The sequence below is a fragment of the Bufo bufo genome, chromosome 2, assembly GCF_905171765.1.
Source record: "Bufo bufo chromosome 2, aBufBuf1.1, whole genome shotgun sequence".
Classification (NCBI taxonomy): domain Eukaryota; kingdom Metazoa; phylum Chordata; class Amphibia; order Anura; family Bufonidae; genus Bufo; species Bufo bufo.
In genome coordinates, this window is record NC_053390.1 from 295,920,587 (window position 1) to 295,939,688 (window position 19,102).

The window sequence follows — 19,102 nt, forward strand, 5'->3', positions numbered from 1 at the left end:
GAGTCTGACACCGAGAGGGTAACATGGGACCAGGTCCAACTGTACAGGGAGACGTTCCCACACGTACCCACCAGCCAAAATGGTCACAAGGCAGGCAGATGGTAGTGCCTCACCAGTTTAGGGAACAGCCACTGCAAGTAGCTCATTAAATACCACTAGCCAGTCATCTGGGAATACGCAAGACAAGAGACCACTTAAAGCAACATTTTTACTGGCTTGCTGTGGGGATTGATGTAACTAACTACTGCCGTTCCTGTATTACCTGCCAAAGGGTGGTTGAGTCTGGACCTGTTCCCAAGGATCTACTAGTACCTTTGCCGAAAATTTATGAACCTTTCCAGAGGACTGCTGTGGATATTATAGTGCCCTTGGCCATACCCAGCGGCTCTGAAAAGTGTTTCATCCTAACGGTATTGGATTACGCTACAGGGTACCCAGAAGCCGTAGCACTATAGTTACATAGTTAATACGGTTGAAAAAAGACATGTCCATCAAGTTTAACCAAGGGATAGGTGGGGACGCAAATCCCAGAAGGAAGTGAGACTCAGATTTCTGCACGTTTTCATCAGCATTAATGTAATTTACTTTTAAGAATTCATCTAAACCCTTTTTAAAACCGTCCACTGTTCCTGCTGTGACCACGTCCTGAGGACGTCTATTCCACAGTTTCACAGTTCTTACAGTAAAGAAGTTTTGACGCTTCTGGAGACTGAACTTTTTCTTCTCCAGTCGGAGGTAGCGCCCCCTTGTATTTTGAGGGCATTTGACATGGAACAGTTTTTCACCGTATTTTCTTTTTCACCTATGAAAGCACCCCTGGAGAGACCGCCTCCACCTCCTCAGGACAGGAAACAGAAACCAGAACCGCCTTTTAAAGGAGGGATCATCCCCTCTATCTCCAGTTCTGTTTCCTGTCCTAAGGGGCAGGAGGGAATCGGATCCGTTGGAAGAATTGAAAAAAGAGCTGGGGGGGCCCAGGCTATTGTTATAGTGTGTGGAGGTTTACCCCGCGCGGCGTAAGCCTCCGCTGGGAGCCGCTGCGGTAGTCTGGGCTCCCTTCTCTATCCATACCCCTTCCCGGTTCCTGAGAGGGTCTTGGCCTTCCTGGGCTCCTGCGAACCTCTGAAGCCATGTTCGCATGTTCGGCCGCCTGCCCGCGGGATGATCTGCCAGTTGGTTAACCTTTTACTTCCGGGTTGCAGTGGTGGGAGGAAGCGGATGCTGCGGACCGGAAGGGGAGGGATGCCGTCTAGCGCGCGCTGAGGAGAAAAAGCCAGCCGGCTTGCTGCCATGCTGGGTGGAAGAGCGTGGCAGTTCCTCCATTCAGACTGTGTTAGACATGGAGCAGGCTCAGCGCGTTCAAACCACTGAGACCGCCAACGATACATCAGTACCATGGTGTGGTAAGAGGGGTTATACCCCAGCAGGGATTGTTTTTGTTTTTTATGATTATGGGGTAATTTCTTGTTGCTTAGTTTTCTAAGGAGTTTTCCAGGAGGACCTCCAGAGTAAAGGAAAGGGGATGTGGTGTGTGTAAGAAGAAACTTCCTTCAGCCTGGGCAAAACCCCTATGTCAGGTGTGTATCAGCAAGTTAATGGAGGAGGAAGCTCCATCTTTTATGGGCAGCATTAAACAGATGACACGTGAAGAGGTCAGAGAGTCGGTTTGATAAAGCACCGCCCCAGTACTACTACTTCTGCTGCTGCTAAAGACTCCCCCCACCAGTGAGGGGGGTTGGCACCTGATACGGGCACATGGGGGGGGGGGGGGGGGCGGGAGATGGCACTATGATACTGGGACATGGACGGGAAGAGAGAGGCACTTGATACTGGCACATGGGGGGTTTGGCACTATGATACTGGCACATGGGGGGTGGGAAGGAGAGAGGCACTTGATACTGGCACATTGGGGGGTAGAGATGGCACTATGATACTGGCACATGGGGGGAAGGAGAGAGGCACTTGATACTGGCACATGGGGGGGAGAGAGGCACTTGATACTGGCACTTTTGGGGGGGAAGATGGCATGGCACTATGATACTGGCACATGGGGGGAAGGAGAGAGGCACTCCCAAGACCAGGCTCTGACTGCTAGGGGGGGTCTGCTGAGCTAACGGATGCCCCCTATGGCAGTAGCACCACCATAGCCCCCATATATGGCTAAAACATTATTTCTTCAGGGAGGGGGGGTGACACCATTTTCTACCGCACCGGGTGACACCAGCCCTAGCAACGCCACTGACGGGAGTACATAGCATCATGATGCTGACCATGTTGTGCCGCACACTGGGCTATTGGTCCGCACTCATATGATCTATTAGTGCTAGACAATAGCCCGTGGGAAGCTCGACTTGCACAGAATCATTGTACACTATGATGCTGTGTACTGCCATGCGCACGATCAATGCCACTACGGGACATATGGCCCGCTCACGGACCGTATGGCTATGAGGGCATACAGTCGTGTGCAAGAGGCCTTAAAGGGCTAGGATATGCCCCCATTGTCTTATGGGGTCGGACCCGCACCTATGTCGAGAATGGAGCCCCAAAAATGGAGGAGGGCGCACTGCGCATGCGCAGCCGCCTTCCATTTATTTCTATGGGAGAGGCGGGGATTAGCGATTGGTGGTGGACGGACCCCGGGAAATCTGGGGTCCTCCAGCCACAGCGCTCCCTGCTCCGTTCTCGATATAGGTGCGGGTCCCAGCGGTGGGACCCACACCTATCAGACAATGGGGGCATATCCTAGCGATATGCCCCCATTGTCTAAGATGGGAATACCCCTTTAACAGCTGTATGTCCCTTGTGGTAATCACACTAGTTATATCAGAGCTTCATCAGGAAATCATTAATCAAACTGTAAAATTACAATTTTTTTAATGAATTCATGAAGATGCTGATGGACCGTGACTCCCACAAGGGCTCATATAAAAAGGGCACAAGATTGAACAATGAACAAGCATTTGCTTGTTCATGTGCCAATCATAGGGTACACGATCAATAAAGAGCCAAAAGAAAGCTCATTATTGATGGTCATGTTCATGGGTCAGCCACCTTTGGCACTAATGCTGTTTGGAAAAAAAACTACCAAGGGCGTTATAATAAATGCACAGTAGTGAGACTAGGGTAGTTTTAATTTCACCGCAGCTAAAGTGCCCAAGGTTACTGTTACCCTGTACTGGACAATAAAAACACAGACACAGTGAAGTAAACTATAATTTTTTTATTTTTTTAGAATACAAAAAACAAATAAATATATACATATCATTTTTTTTATAATTGTGCAAAATTTGGAGGGGAGGTGGACTGTCGTGGGGTTGGTGGTCTGGGGCTGGCAATGTTAGCCCCCCTGTCCTGTCGATTCTCTGAGATTAAACTACGGGCCACAGGAAAGGATGCAGGGTGAAATTGTGGGGTGTGGAGAAAGGAAGGGTCTGAGGAGGAGGGGACTAGAGCATGTGTAGAGGTGGAGGGAGTTTGGAAAGAAGTGGGAGGAAAATAGTGGGGAGGAGAAGTAGAATAAGAGACAGAAGGGAACACAGGCTCGGGGGGGGGGGGGGAATGGGAAGGTTGGCGGTAATGACCACTGGTGTGGGATGGGGGATAGGTGTGGGATGAGGATTGGGGGCGGTGCATAATTTGCCATGACCCGTTCTCTAGCATGATCTTAAACTCATGCAACTGCTCGGGCGTCATTGAGTCCATCAAACTGATTATGCTTAGCCCATAATGGTAGTTAGGGCTGCGTTGAATCGCCGACTCCGCCCCCTCCCAGTGGCGAATCAAGTCAGCACTAAACTCCTTCTGATGTTCGGCAAAACCTTCCAGAGCGTCGGAAACTACCTCTACAAGGTCCACATAATCAGTTTGATTTGGCCTACCGGATCTCTGCCTGTTCACCAGGGCTCTCAAATTTGGGCGGAAACCAAAGAGCCTCTGTTGAGCGGAGAGATCCGGTAGGGGAACCGAATTTTCCTGAGCCAATGCATGAGGGACAGGAGGACTGACAGTGGCGATCCGTTCCGGTTCCGCCTCAGGAGGTTGTTCAGGCTCCCGAGTGCTACTGGCAGTTCTGTAGGGAAAAAAAAAAGAAGGAAAGTAAAGAATTGTCCTTTAAATACAACATCCATGTTCTATGCTATGTCTACCTTATACCATAGGGGGCTGGGCAAAACAGGGGAGCCAAACGCTCTGCTGTCTCAGACAGCCCCATACACTCAGATGGAGAGAACAGATGTCCCTCTGACTGTAGGGGGCTGGCCAAAACAGGCGAGCCAAACGCTCCGCTGTCTCAGACAACCCCTTACACTCAGATAGAGAGAACAGTTGTCCTCTGACTGTAAGGGGCTGGCCAAAACAGGGGAGCCAAACGCTCCGCTGTCTCAGACAGCCCCTTACACTCAGATGGAGAGAACAGTTGTCCCTCTGACTGTAGGAAGCTGGCCAAAACAGGGGAGCCAAACGCTCCACTGTCTCAGACATCCCCTTTAAATAAATTATTTTTACAGTCCTTAAAAATATTTACCTTCTTGGTGCCATTGTGCGTCGCAGGAACCCCAGGGCCTCCCTATAGATGTACAGTAGTGGCCAAAAGTTTTGAGAATGACACAAATATTAGTTTTCACAAAGTTTACTGCTAAACTGCTTTTAGATCTTTGTTTCAGTTGTTTCTGTGATGTAGTGAAATATAATTACACGCACTTCATACGTTTGAAAGGCTTTTATCGACAATCGACAATTACATGACATTTATGCAAAGAGTCAGTATTTGCAGTGTTGGCCCTTCTTTTTCAGGACCTCTGCAATTCGGGCATGCTCTCAATCAACTTCTGTGCCAATTCCTGACTGATAGCAACCCATTCTTTCATAATCACTTCTTGGAGTTTGTCAGAATTAGTGGGTTTTTGTTTGTCCACCCGCCTTGTGAGGATTGACCACAAGTTCTCAATGGGATTAAGATCTGGGGAGTTTCCAGGCCATGGACCCAAAATGTCAACGTTTTGGTCCCCGAGCCACTTAGTTATCACTTTTGCCTTATGGCACGGTGCTCCATCGTGCTGGAAAATGCATTGTTCTTCACCAAACTGTTGTTGGATTGTTGGAAGAAGTTGCTGTTGGAGGGTGTTTTGGTACCATTCTTTATTCATGGCTTTGTTTTTGGGCAAAATTGTGAGTGAGCCCACTCCCTTGGATGAGAAGCAACCCCACACATGAATGGTCTCAGGATGCTTTACTGTTGGCATGACACAGGACTGATGGTAGCGCTCACCTTTTCTTCTCCGGACAAGCCTTTTTCCAGATGCCCCAAACAATCGGAAAGAGGCTTCATCGGAGAATATGACTTTGCCCCAGTCCTCAGCAGTCCATTCACCATACTTTCTGCAGAAGATCAATCTGTCCCTGATGTTTTTTTTTTAGAGAAGTGGCTTCTTTGCTGCCCTTCTTGACACCAGGCCATCTTCCAAAAGTCTTCGCCTTACTGTGCGTGCAGATGCGCTCACACCTGCCTGCTGCCATTCCTGAGCAAGCTCTGCACTGGTGGCACTCCGATCCCGCAGCTGAATCCTCTTTAGGAGACGATCCTGGCGCTTGCTGGACTTTCTTGGATGCCCTGAAGCCTTCTTAACAAGAATTGAACCTCTTTCCTTGAAGTTCTTGATGATCCTATAAATTGTTGATTGAGGTGCAATCTTAGTAGCCACAATATCCTTGCCTGTGAAGCCATTTTTATGCAACGCAATGATTGCTGCACGCGTTTCTTTGCAGGTCACCATGGTTAACAATGGAAGAACAATGATTTCAAGCATCACCCTCCTTTTAACCACCTCAGCCCCCAGTGCTTAAACACCCTGAAAGACCAGGCCACTTTTTACACTTCTGACCTACACTACTTTCACCGTTTATTGCTCGGTCATGCAACTTACCACCCAAATGAATTTTACCTCCTTTTCTTCTCACTAATAGAGCTTTCATTTGGTGGTATTTCATTGCTGCTGACATTTTTACTTTTTTTGTTATTAATCGAAATTTAACGATTTTTTTGCAAAAAAATGACATTTTTCACTTTCAGTAGTAAAAGTTTGCAAAAAAAACGACATCCATATAGAAATTTTGCTCTAAATTTATAGTTCTACATGTCTTTGATAAAAAAAAAAAATGTTTGGGTAAAAAAAAAAATGGTTTGGGTAAAAGTTATAGCGTTTACAAACTATGGTACAAAAATGTGAATTTCCGCTTTTTGAAGCAGCTCTGACTTTCTGAGCACCTGTCATGTTTCCTGAGGTTCTACAATGCCCAGACAGTACAAACACCCCACAAATGACCCCATTTCTGAAAGTACACACCCTAAGGTATTCGCTGATGGGCATAGTGAGTTCATAGAACTTTTTATTTTTTGTCACAAGTTAGCGGAAAATTATGATTTTTTTTTTTTTTTTTTTTTTCTTACAAAGTCTCATATTCCACTAACTTGTGACAAAAAATAAAAAGTTCTATGAACTCACTATGCCCATCAGCGAATACCTTGGGGTCTCTTCTTTCCAAAATGGGGTCACTTGTGGGGTAGTTATACTGCCCTGGCATTCTAGGGGCCCAAATGTGTGGTAAGGAGTTTGAAATCAAATTCTGTAAAAAATGACCTGTGAAATCCGAAAGGTGCTCTTTGGAATATGGGCCCCTTTGCCCACCTAGGCTGCAAAAAAGTGTCACACATCTGGTATCTCCGTACTCAGGAGAAGGTGGGGAATGTGTTTTGGGGTGTCATTTTATATATACCCATGCTGGGTGAGAGAAATATCTTGGCAAAAGACAACTTTTCCCATTTTTTTATACAAAGTTGTCATTTGACCAAGATATTTATCTCACCCAGCATGGGTATATGTAAAAAGACACCCCAAAACACATTCCTCAACTTCTCCTGAGTACGGGGATACCAGATGTGTGACACTTTTTTGCAGCCTAGGTGGGCAAAGGGGCCCATATTCCAAAGAGCACCTTTCGGATTTCACTCCTCATTTTTTCCTGAATTTGATTTCAAACTCCTTACCACACATTTGGGCCCCTAGAATACCAGGGCAGTATAACTACCCCACAAGTGACCCCATTTTGGAAAGAAGACACCCCAAGGTATTCCGTGAGGGGCATGGCGAGTTCCTAGAATTTTTTATTTTTTGTCACAAGTTAGTGGAAAATGATGATTTTTTTTTTTTTTTTTTTTTTCATACAAAGTCTCATATTCCACAAACTTGTGACAAAAAATAAAAACTTCCATGAACTCACTATGCCCATCAGCGAATACCTTGGGGTCTCTTCTTTCCAAAATGGGGTCACTTGTGGGGTAGTTATACTGCCCTGGCATTCTAGGGGCCCAAATGTGTGGTAAGTAGGTAAATGACCTGTGAAATCCGAAAGGTGCTCTTTGGAATGTGGGCCCCTTTGCCCACCTAGGCTGCAAAAAAGTGTCACACATCTGGTATCTCTGTATTCAGGAGAAGTTGAGGAATGTGTTTTGGGGTGTCTTTTTACATATACCCATGCTGGGTGAGATAAATATCTTGGTCAAATGCCAACTTTGTATAAAAAAATGGGAAAAGTTGTCTTTTGCCAAGATATTTCTCTCACCCAGCATGGGTATATGTAAAATGACACCCCAAAACACATTCCCCAACTTCTCCCGATTACGGAGATACCAGATGTGTGACACTTTTTTGCAGCCTAGGTGGGCAAAGGGGCCCATATTCAAAAGAGCACCTTTCGGATTTCACAGGTCATTTTTTACAGAATTTGATTTCAAACTCCTTACCACACATTTGGGCCCCTAGAATGCCAGGGCAGTATAACTACCCCACAAGTGACCCCATTTTGGAAAGAAGAGACCCCAAGGTATTCGCTGATGGGCATAGTGAGTTCATGGAACTTTTTATTTTTTGTCACAAGTTAGTGGAATATGAGACTTTGTATGAAAAAAAAAATAAAAAAAAAAATAAGCATTTTCCACTAACTTGTGACAAAAAATAAAAAATTCTAGGAACTCGCCATGCCCCTCACGGAATACCTTGGGGTGTCTTCTTTCCAAAATGGGGTCACTTGTGGGGTAGTTATACTGCCCTGGCATTTTCCAGGGGCCCTAATGTGTGGTAAGTAGGTAAATGACCTGTGAAATCCTAAAGGTGCTCTTTGGAATATGGGCCCCTTTGCCCACCTAGGCTGCAAAAAAGTGTCACACATGTGGTATCGCCGTATTCAGGAGAAGTTGGGGAATGTGTTTTGGGGTGTCATTTTACATATACCCATGCTGGGTGAGAGAAATATCTTGGCAAAAGACAACTTTTCCCATTTTTTTATACAAAGTTGGCATTTGACCAAGATATTTCTCTCACCCAGCATGGGTATATGTAAAATGACACCCCAAAACACATTCCCCAACTTCTCCTGAGTACGGCGATACCAGATGTGTGACACTTTTTTGCAGCCTAGATGCGCAAAGGTGCCCAAATTCCTTTTAGGAGGGCATTTTTAGACATTTGGATACCAGACTTCTTCTCACGCTTTGGGGCCCCTAGAATGCCAGAGCAGTATAAATACCCCACATGTGACCCCATTTTGGAAAGAAGACACCCCAAGGTATTCAATGAGGGGCATGGCGAGTTCATAGAAATTTTTTTTTTTTGGCACAAGTTAGCGGAAATTGATATTTTTAATTTTTTTCTCACAAAGTCTCCCGTTCCGCTAACTTGGGACAAAAAATTCAATCTTTCATGGACTCAATATGCCCCTCACGGAATACCTGGGGGTGTCTTCTTTCCGAAATGGGGTCACATGTGGGGTATTTATACTGCCCTGGCATTCTAGGGGCCCTAAAGCGTGAGAAGAAGTCTGGAATATAAATGTCTAAAAAATTTTACGCATTTGGATTCCGTGAGGGGTATGGTGAGTTCATGTGAGATTTTATTTTTTGACACAAGTTAGTGGAATATGAGACTTTGTAAGAAAAAAAAAAAAAAATTCTGCTAACTTGGGCCAAAAAAATATCTGAATGGAGCCTTACAGAGGGGGGGGGGGGGATCAATGACAGGGGGGTGATCAATGACAGGGGGGGTGATCAATGACAGGGGGGTTGATCAATGACAGGGGGGTTGATCAATGACAGGGGGGTGATCAGGGAGTCTATATGGGGTGATCACCACAGTCATTGATCACGCCCCTGTAAGGCTTCATTCAGACGTCCGGATGCGTTTTGCGGATCCGATCCATCTATCAGTGCATCCGTAAAAATCATGCGGACATCTGAATGGAGCTTTACAGGGGGGTAATCAATGACAGGGGGGTGATCAGGGAGTCTATATGGGGTGATCACCACAGTCATTGATCATGCCCCTGTAAGGCTTCATTCAGACGTCCGGATGCGTTTTGCGGATCGGATCCATCTATCAGTGCATCCGTAAAAATCATGCGGACATCTGAATGGAGCTTTACAGGGGGGTGATCAATGACAGGGGGGTGATCAGGGAGTCTATATGGGGTGATCACCACAGTCATTGATCATGCCCCTGTAAGGCTTCATTCAGACGTCCGGATGCGTTTTGCGGATCGGATCCATCTATCAGTGCATCCGTAAAAATCATGCGGACATCTGAATGGAGCTTTACAGGGGGGTGATCAATGACAGGGGGGTGATCAGGGAGTCTATATGGGGTGATCACCACAGTCATTGATCATGCCCCTGTAAGGCTTCATTCAGACGTCCGGATGCGTTTTGCGGATCGGATCCATCTATCAGTGCATCCGTAAAAATCATGCGGACATCTGAATGGAGCTTTACAGGGGGGTGATCAGGGAGTCTATATGGGGTGATCACCACAGTCATTGATCATGCCCCTGTAAGGCTTCATTCAGACGTCCGGATGCGTTTTGAGGATCGGATCCATCTATCAGTGCATCCGTAAAAATCATGCGGACATCTGAATGGAGCTTTACAGGGGGGTGATCAGGGAGTCTATATGGGGTGATCACCACAGTCATTGATCATGCCCCTGTAAGGCTTCATTCAGACGTCCGGATGCGTTTTGCGGATCGGATCCATCTATCAGTGCATCCGTAAAAATCATGCGGACATCTGAATGGAGCTTTACAGGGGGGTGATCAGGGAGTCTATATGGGGTGATCACCACAGTCATTGATCATGCCCCTGTAAGGCTTCATTCAGACGTCCGGATGCGTTTTGAGGATCGGATCCATCTATCAGTGCATCCGTAAAAATCATGCGGACATCTGAATGGAGCTTTACAGGGGGGTGATCAGGGAGTCTATATGGGGTGATCACCACAGTCATTGATCATGCCCCTGTAAGGCTTCATTCAGACGTCCGGATGCGTTTTGAGGATCGGATCCATCTATCAGTGCATCCGTAAAAATCATGCGGACGTCTGAATGGAGCTTTACAGGGGGTTGATCAATGACAGGGGTGTAATCAATGACAGGGGGGGTGATCAGGGAGTCTATATGGGGTGATAACCACAGTCATTGATCACGCCCCTGTAAGGCTTCATTCAGACGTCCGGATGCGTTTTGCGGATCTGATCCATCTATCAGTGGATCCGTAAAAATCATGCGGACATCTGAATGGAGCTTTACAGGGGGGTAATCAATGACAGGGGGGTGATCAATGACAGGGGGGTGATCAGGGAGTCTATATGGGGTGATCAGGGGTGATCAGGGGCTAATAAGGGGTTAATAAGTGACGGGGGGGGGGGTGTAGTGTAGTGTAGTGGTGCTTGGTGGGACTTTACTGAGCTACCTGTGTCCTCTGGTGGTCGATCCAAACAAATGGGACCACCAGAGGACCAGGTAGCAGGTATATTAGACGCTGTTATCAAAACAGCGTCTAATATACCTGTTAGGGGTTAAAAAAAACACATCTCCAGCCTGCCAGCGAACGATCGCCGCTGGCAGGCTGGAGATCAACTCTCTTACCTTCCGTTCCTGTGAGCGCGCGCGCCTGTGTGCGCGCGTTCACAGGAAATCTCGCCCATCGCGAGATGACGCATATATGCGTGACTCTGCGCAGGGCTGCCACCTCCGGAACGCGATCCTGCGTTAGGCGGTCCGGAGGTGGTTAACATGTCAAGTCTGCCATTTTAACCCAATCAGCCTGACATAATGATCTCCAGCCTTGTGCTAGTCAACATCCTCACCTGAGTTAACAAGACGATTACTGAAATGATCTCAGCAGGTCCTTTAATGACAGCAATGAAATGCAATGGAAAGGTTTTTTTGGGATTAAGTTAATTTTCATGGCAAAGAAGGACTATGCAATTCATCTGATCACTCTTCATAACATTCTGAAGTATATGCAAATTGCTATTATAAAAACTTAAGCAGCAACTTTTCCAATTTCCAATATTTATGTAATTCTCAAAACTTTTGGCCACGACTGTATGTGGGCCCTGAGGTTGCACTGGAGCCACTCGGGGCCTGAACCTCCTTGTTATAATCCCTCCTGAAGCGGTCCCGGAGAGATCGCGAACGCGTGGTAACCTGTTTGACTTGAAAAAAACATAAAAATTAGCATGATGTAAGGTAAAGAACAATATGAATGTGGTAAAATACATATTGTTGTATTTACCACATTTCTTCTGAGCCACTGCATTTAGATCCCCTCAGGTCTCAAAAAGTTCCAAACATATGTCCCTCCAGAGCCGCTGGGTCCAATGATGATCAGCGTGGTGGCGGTCGGAGTGGTCCCATAAAGATGGACGTGCCTCCACGAGTTGGATGAGGAGCTCGTTATCAATGGTAGGGACCCCGAGCTCCTCATCTTCTCTGGTGGAGCCTCTGGAACCCTGAAAGAAAAAGAAATACAAAATTAACTGAAAATCCGAATACAAAATGCAAATTACAACTATTTAATCAAGACTTACATGTCTACAACCGCCACGCATATTCCCGCGGACTCTGAAGGCAACTGGGGGATCCTCGCTGGTTGCTCTAGGTGCAGGTTGCTGAAACAAAAAATGTTTTAACCATAATGTATTTAATATATATATATATATATATATATATATATATAAAATTTAAAAACGGGCAGCACTCCAGAAAGTAAAAAATGCAAAAATACTTTATTTACCCAAAAAGGACATGCGACGTTTCGGCTCTATACAGGAGCCTTCCTCAAGCAGTGTGTACAGACAAAGTGTTAAGTATATATAGCGTTGTGCTGAATCATATCAATTTACAAAACATATGTGTTCAATTCATTGCAATTAAAAAGCAATCAGAAAAAAAATACAATAGATTTACATTATAATAAAGTGTAACACAGACAATCAATAATTCATGATCATATTATAAGTATCCAAATGACAAAGTGCATTCATAATTCTATAGTGTATAGAAATTCCTACATAAACCTGTAATTGATGTTAATATCATTAACGGTGCCAGCTGTGATCAATAATAAAGTGCCAGGTGCTTACTAGATGGTATTGCAGACGGAGGGTGAAGGAGGATGAATGGCTGCCATCCATGATAACTCGTGCAGTCCGGCGTGCCTGAAGCGCAACTGCGCATGTCCGAATGACGTGTACTTCATACTTCCGGGTTTCGACGCGATCGTGATGTTGCGACTGCGTACTAGGACCCTGATATCAGGTCTGCCATTTTGGATGCGGGAATAGTACATTTACTAACAAGCGCATGCGCATAAATAACAGTATAGTCCGGTGCACTCAGGATCAAGGTAGTACTTGCACATATTCGTGCCATATAACAACTTGAGTGGCTAAGTGGGGTCGGATGAGGGCTACCACAACATAATAGAAGTGGAGCCTCCATCCGTGACCTCCGTCCAACCGCGCATCTGCACGTTAGTGCAGGGTCGCATTGTGTCCGTGATCAAAACCCACCTATCACCACCCCTTTAAGAGGGTTCTCCTCACAACCACCTGCCATGTGAACACCAGACTATAACTGCAAAAACAATAAGTGTAAAAGCGAATTAAATGAATAAAATGTCTTCTGCACATTACAACAGCACACCGTTCACAAATGCAGCCTCAGACTTCCTCACTCCATACTCCGTGGCATACCATCTGTGATGAAAAATTAGAAAAATAGAAAATAATTAGAAATAATTTTTGTCCAGTACAAACAATCACAAAATATACACAGGTACAGTCGACATCACAATATGCAGAAAAAGGGCAAGTCACAGACCTAGCCCACCCCAATTTTGTAGTCTGCATTCAGACCATATGGTTTAAGGGAATTCAATGTATGGATCCACTTCAACTCCCTTTTTTTTAACAAGTTGGTATACCACCTCTCCTAGGCATTGGTATAAAATCAATTATACAACATTTCAAATCTTTTTCTGTATGTTTGAAATCGACAAAGTGTTTTGACACTGGCAGGTCAAGCCGTTTTTTCCTTATGCTTAGCCGGTGGTTGTTAAGACGTGACTTAAAGTCAGTAGTTGTCTCACCGACACAGATTACACGGACACACAAGTGCATAAATGACATGGCTGGAATCGCAGGTCAGATAATGTCGTATCTGATGCGATCCCAGTTTGAGGGTGCACAAAGTTTCTACCTTTTAGGATGTATTTACAGTTAACGCATGATAGACATGGGAAGCATCCAACACTGCTGGTGGTCAGTGTCATCTGCCTAGCCGTTTTCAGTGTGCCTACGTCAGCCTTGACCAGCTGGTCTTTGATGCTCCTGGACCTACGGTAGGACATTAGGGGCGGAGAATGAAATTCCTCAATTGTATTGTGGCAACCCCCCAGTATACTCCAATGGCGTTGAATGATGTTCCATATCTCTATGCTCTGTTCAGAGTGCGTCGAAATAAAGGGGATCCTAACTAACCATTTTAGTTTGTTGTACTTTCCTTTTGAGAGTATCATCCCTATTTAGTCCCCTAGCTATTTCTTTTTTCTCATAAAGTAGTTTGGTTGGATAACCTCGACTCTTAAACTTATTCATCAATGTATCCAAAGTACTATCAAACATCTCCGGGTCTGAGACTATACGTCTAGCCCTTAGAAACTGTGAATACGGTAGGGATCGAACCATGGATCTGGGGTGATTGCTACTGTACGTCAATAGCGTGTTCCTGTCAGTCGGCTTGGTAAACAGTAATGTCTGTAACCTGCCATCTGCCAGGATCACGCGGGTGTCCAAAAACTGCATCTCAGTATGGAAGTGCACTAAAGTAAATTGAAGTGCACTGTCGATTCCATTAAGGAATCTACGGAATTCACAAAGTTGCTCAACACTGCCAGTCCAGATGAGGAAGATGTCGTCTATGTACCGCCACCACGCCCTGACATATTGGAAGTGGTGGCTTCCATAGACGACATCCTCCTCAAATCGACGCATAAATATATTGGCGTAGGTTGGGGCCACATTGGACCCCATCGCCACGCCCTGTTCTTGCATATAATAAGAATCCTGGAACAGGAAGTAATTAAATCTCAAAACTATTTCCAAAAGAGATATTATGAATTGTTGAGATTGACAAGTGGGTGATGATCTCTCGAGCATGTATGAAACCGCAGATAGCCGCTTCAAATGATCTATTGAGGTGTAGAGGGAGGTGACTTCAAAAGATGCCAATATCACCCCCTGTACATCCACCAAATCGACCATCTGCAGTTTAAGCAAAAAATCTGTAGTATCTTGTATATAGGAACTGCCTCCACATGAAAAACTGCGTAATACTTTATCGAGGAAGATAGCAATATGGCTTAAAATTGAGTCAGAACCCGATGCGATGGGAAGACCGGGTGGGTCGATGAGGGACTTGTGGAACTTAGGCAACACATAAATCACAGGAGTGACTGGATGCGTTACAGTAAGGTAATCCACAAGTCCCTCATCGATGACACCCGCGCCCAAAGCATCAGTTAAAACATTTTTAATGAGCCCAGCAATAATTTTAATATATATATAGGGATTAGCTCTTCTCCGGGGGTCATTCTCACAGATACGGCTTCAGGACATCATGTTTCAGGTCACAACAGTGTATTTATTGTGCCACACCAGCAAACACAAAACAATAAACACTCGCCCGTCCAGGCTCTAATTAAACACAAAATTCCTGACTCACCTAAGTCACCGTTCACACCCTGTGATCACATGCGGCTTTTTCAGCCAATGTCCCACAGCCTCCTGGGCACAGTACGCAAACTGTCTCCAGTCCAGTGTCTCTTGTGGGGGATTGGGGCTCAATAGTCCGCCTGACAATGGCCCTGCGACCCTCCCAGGCGTTGCTTTGTCACCCAACTCCAGGCTATCTCCCAGCCTTGTGGTCCCTCAGTCTTGCCCAGCTGAGACCACACAAACAGAACCTCCAGGCCTCTGTCCACAGGTAACACACTCGGCCCTTGCTGACACCCTGGGAGGTGCTTTATACCAGCCTGATTACTTCCAGCTTGTCTCACCTGTGGTGGAATAGGGGTGTGGACCTCACTATCCACCCCTTCCTTGCCTCTACCCTGTGTGAGACCTGTCACTGTCTCACATACCCCCCCCCCCCCCCCCCCTTTGTTCAAGCCCATGAGGGTGAACACCTGCATAACCACGGGAGGCTGGTGAGAGGGCATCCACCTGGCCTGGACGTGGGGAACAGCCACCCACCCTGCTCTTTGGCTGTTCCCAATAAGAACCGGCCCGGATTGGCTTTACAGCCACACTAAGTAAAACAGGGTCAGCGAGCACTAGCTGCCGCTGACACACAAAATTACCGGTTCTTATCTCACCGAGGCCAGGAACCTCGGTGACATGTACCTTCCCTTTGTTCTGCAAGATCCACGCCAGCAGAGCTTGTTTTATCACCAAAACTAACATCTTGCCCAATATAAACTGCCTAAAGGCCTCATGTGCCCATCTCATGGCCAGATACTCTTTTTCTATTCTTTCCCGGGTGATAATGATGCGCTCTCGTACATTTTGATCTCTCTCTCTTTTGGGATCCTCTGGCTCCCACACATGCGCCTCATGTCCTTTCTTGGACTGCTGCAGCTCTTGACTGAACTGTCCAGACACTTCCTCCTTTGCTTTGTGGGGCTCCTTCAACAGAGCATGCATGTCCCTGTTCGCTTCTTTTATGTGCATTTGGGTCACTTCTTCCTCCTTTCCAGCAGTAGTTTCCCCAGCTACAGTGGCAGTTTCAGAGACCTCTGCTTCTTTAGTGGCTTTTTCTACTTCAGCTGCCGCTCCCTTTGTCTTAACTTTGGTCTCTGCAGCACCTGGGGACTTCACATCAGCCAACACATCGGTCTTAAAGGGATTCTGTCACCTGCTTTTACCATTTTAAGCTGGCACCATCGCTATGTTGACTAAAGTACCTTATTTCCAGCAGTCTTCTTTTTACTTATTATCGTTTTGTAGTTTTGATATAAAAGCGATTTTTATGTTATGCTAATTAGGGTCCAAGGTGCCCAGAGGGGCGTTTTTTTCACTCTCCGGAGCCCAGTGACGCCCCCCTGCAGTGCCCAAGAACGCCTCCTGATCATCAAATAACCTCCCACAGCACCGGCAAACGGTTCCGCCCCCTCCCCACATCATAGTCTACCTTATAGAAATGCCCCGTCCTTCTTCCTGTCTGCGGCCAGAAAACTCGCGCAGGCGCAGTACCGCCTGCGGCCTGCACGATCATCAACGTCCTGAGGGCAACAGCGCTCAGGTCACATCACTGGGCTCGGCGCATGCCCAGTGAGACTTTTGAAGCTGTTGCCCTCAGGAGGTTGATGATCGCGCAGGCCGCTGGCAGTACTGCGCCTGCGCGAGTTTTCTGGCCGCAGACAGGAAGAAGGACGGGGCATTTCTATAAGGTAGACTATGACGTGGGGAGGGGGCGGAACCGTTTGCCGGGGCTGTGGGAGGTTATTTGATGATCAGGAGGCGTTCTTGGGCACTGCAGGGGGGCGTCACTGGGCTCCGGAGAGTAAAAAAAAATGCCCCTCTGGGCACCTTGGACCCTAATTAGCATAACATAAAAATCACTTTTATATCAAAACTACAAAACGAAAATAAGTAAACAGAAGACTGCTGGAAATAAGGTACTTTAGTCAACTTAGCGATGGTGCCAGCTTAAAATGGTAAAAGCAGGTGACAGAATCCCTTTAACTTCTTCAGCCTTTGTCTTCTTGGAGTCTCTTTTGACCGCCTTCTCATCCTTCTCAGACATGGCACCATACACTTGTCCTGTTAACTCCTCCCCCTCTTTCTCACCGAGGCAGGAGGCACCAGGGTCTTCAGCAGACTCCTCATCTTCTGGCATTTTCTCCAGAGGCTCACCCAGGACATTGTTCTCCTTTTGGGGAGGAGTCAGGAGAGACAGCCCATCGTAAAAGCCAGGATCCAAAAACTGATTGTTCACCTCCTCGTACTTCTTCCCCAGCAGGCTGCTGGCTATTTGGAAGGCCTTGTAGGCAGAGGGGACTTCTTCCAGGCCTGGGCTACACTCTACCACAGGTCTGTGGTTTTCGGCATCCACATCAGCCCCATCAACTGGTTTAGCAGAAGCATCTTCCATCTTCTCTGCCACAGTCAGCACCGTAGTGCCACCATCTCCAGACCCATTCTTAATAGGCTCTAACTTAGACTTCTCCAACTCCGACGTTTTTTCCGACGTCATCCTTTGAGCTCACGAGACCATCTAACTCTCTGCTCTGAGTTGCTTGTTCCGCCTCTCAAATTCAGCATGCTCCTCAGGCGCCTCTTCAAGGGCTCTAGCCAAGGAGAGGGCCTTGGTCTCCTTTTCCCAAGCATATCGAGCCGAGATGTATTTCTCTTCCGCCAGGAGTCAGTCATACTTCTTCTGTTTCTTCGCTAGGTTAGACATAATTTGCTTCTGGTGGTCCAGGTCCACCATTAGATCATCCAATTCTCGCTGAAATATGGTCTTGGTTTTCTCCAACTTTTCGTATATCACACCCTTTTTCTCCAGGCGCTGAACCACCAACTCCATGTTTTTCAGCAGTTTCTTTTCAGCTTTTTGCACAAGCTTGTTGGAAGTACCCTGCTTTTGGGCCTCTGGTTCCAGCTGCTCCTTGCTCGGCTCTGCTGCAGCAGATGTAGGAGTATCATCATTCTCTTTCTGTCTCTCCTCCTTTGTCCTTTCTGAAACCTTCTTCAGATGCTCTGTGAAGACAGCTAGTCCCGTCTCTAACGTTTCTAGGGAGCGTGAGGAGAGAGAGAGATCATCCTCCTGTTTGCAGCTGTACTGTCGTGTCAGGTCATCTACAACTGCCTGGACATGGGCCTCAGACACTAGGCTGACGTCACCCGACTTAATTCTCATCTCGTCAGATATAACTGTCTGGTCGCTACTAGTAACCACCTTTGTTTCGCAGGATCTTGACATGGTAGCTTTACTCTCTGAGTTGCTATAGGGCACAGCACATACGTCACCCCTACCGCTCATGTCATTATTAATTCTAACCTCTAGGGGCACCGATGAGCTAATTCCCACCTGGGACACTTCCTTAGTAACCAACAAACATTGTGGAGACTGCATAACCACCTCTGGTACGTGCGGTACACCCTCTAGCCCTATCATATTTTCCTGCACCTTCAAACACTGAGCTGGAGCTGTGCTTTGCTCCACACTACTTATATGCATTTCTTCAAATATTTTGATCAAGTCATATGAAAAATAGCAGATGCAGAAAATAAAGCTTCATTATAATTTACATTTTTACCACCAGGGGGCGCTTCTCCCCTGACCACAAGCTGCAACGGAAAAGGTATATCACTGTCACCACATATTTCATATGACATCATATTTTCAGTATGCATTTCCGCACTCTTGTCACCATCACTTTGCACTTTACCAGCACCATTGTTTTCAATGGTCAATATTCTTTCCCCATGGAGGTCAAAGTGCAGCTCCCTTAGATCTTCACTTAAAGGGACAGGTACAGGTTCTGCAGGAGTTTTGTCACTATCTGCAGAAGTGTCTGCCTTACCCCACAGCAACAAAACGATATCACGGCCCAATAAAACATTAGGTATACGTGAAACTGCATCACGAAGTTCACAAGTCCCAGATTGCACTGGAGTCTCACACTCAGGGAGAGCCACCGGACAGT